The 625-nt window shown below is 45.3% G+C and overlaps 1 protein-coding gene and 1 long non-coding RNA gene across 9 annotated transcripts in view; one reads left to right on the top strand and one right to left on the bottom strand.

The window, feature by feature from the left end:
- LOC105456637 overlaps nt 1–625 on the bottom strand; it is a 16541-nt gene that overhangs the window by 10280 nt on the left and 5636 nt on the right. The window lies entirely within an intron of this gene.
- LOC105456636 overlaps nt 1–625 on the top strand; it is a 4050-nt gene that overhangs the window by 2164 nt on the left and 1261 nt on the right. The gene's annotated exons all lie outside the window — the stretch shown is intronic.

The following is a 625-nucleotide window of genomic DNA, read 5'->3' as shown; positions in this document are numbered from 1 at the left end:
GAATTGTAGCAAGATGACCAGTGCGTCCGAAAAAAGAAGCCACCATTTTCTTGCCAGAGCTTCGTCCGCGTCTCACTTTCGTGGGTTTCTCCTCATCTTTGAAGACCCATTGAGCCGATTGTCGCTTGCTTTCTGGCTCGTAACAATAAATCCAACTTTCGTCACCTATTACAATGTCGTACACTGATTTTGCCCGACCTCGGTTGAATTTTTTAAGCATTTTTTTTACACCAATCCACACGCGCTTTTTTTTTAGCTTCCGTTAAATTGTGTGGTATCCACCGAGCGCAAAACTTTCTGACGGCAAGATGATCATGCAGGATGGTTCTGATTTGGGTCATACCTATGCCCAATGATGCCTGAATATCCCTGTATGTGCATTGGTTATCTGCCTTTATCATGTTGTGCACGGCATCGATGTTTTCTGGAGTGACTGCAGTGGCAGGCCGTCCCTCACGATGCTCGTCTTTGAGCGAAACACGTCCACGCTGGAACTCGTTGTACCACCGTTCAACAGTCGCCAAGGATAGTGCTTCATCGCCAAACAATTGCTTGATTTTTTGCGAACACTGTTGTCGAGTGAGACCGTCTTTAAAATCGTAGAAAATCATGGCTCGAAAATTTT

The sequence above is a fragment of the Wasmannia auropunctata genome, unplaced genomic scaffold (assembly GCF_000956235.1).
Source record: "Wasmannia auropunctata unplaced genomic scaffold, wasmannia.A_1.0 LD335607.1, whole genome shotgun sequence".
In the NCBI taxonomy this organism is placed as follows: domain Eukaryota; kingdom Metazoa; phylum Arthropoda; class Insecta; order Hymenoptera; family Formicidae; genus Wasmannia; species Wasmannia auropunctata.
Note: the sequence above shows the minus strand (reverse complement) of the source record. Positions and strands in the feature narration are given on the sequence as shown.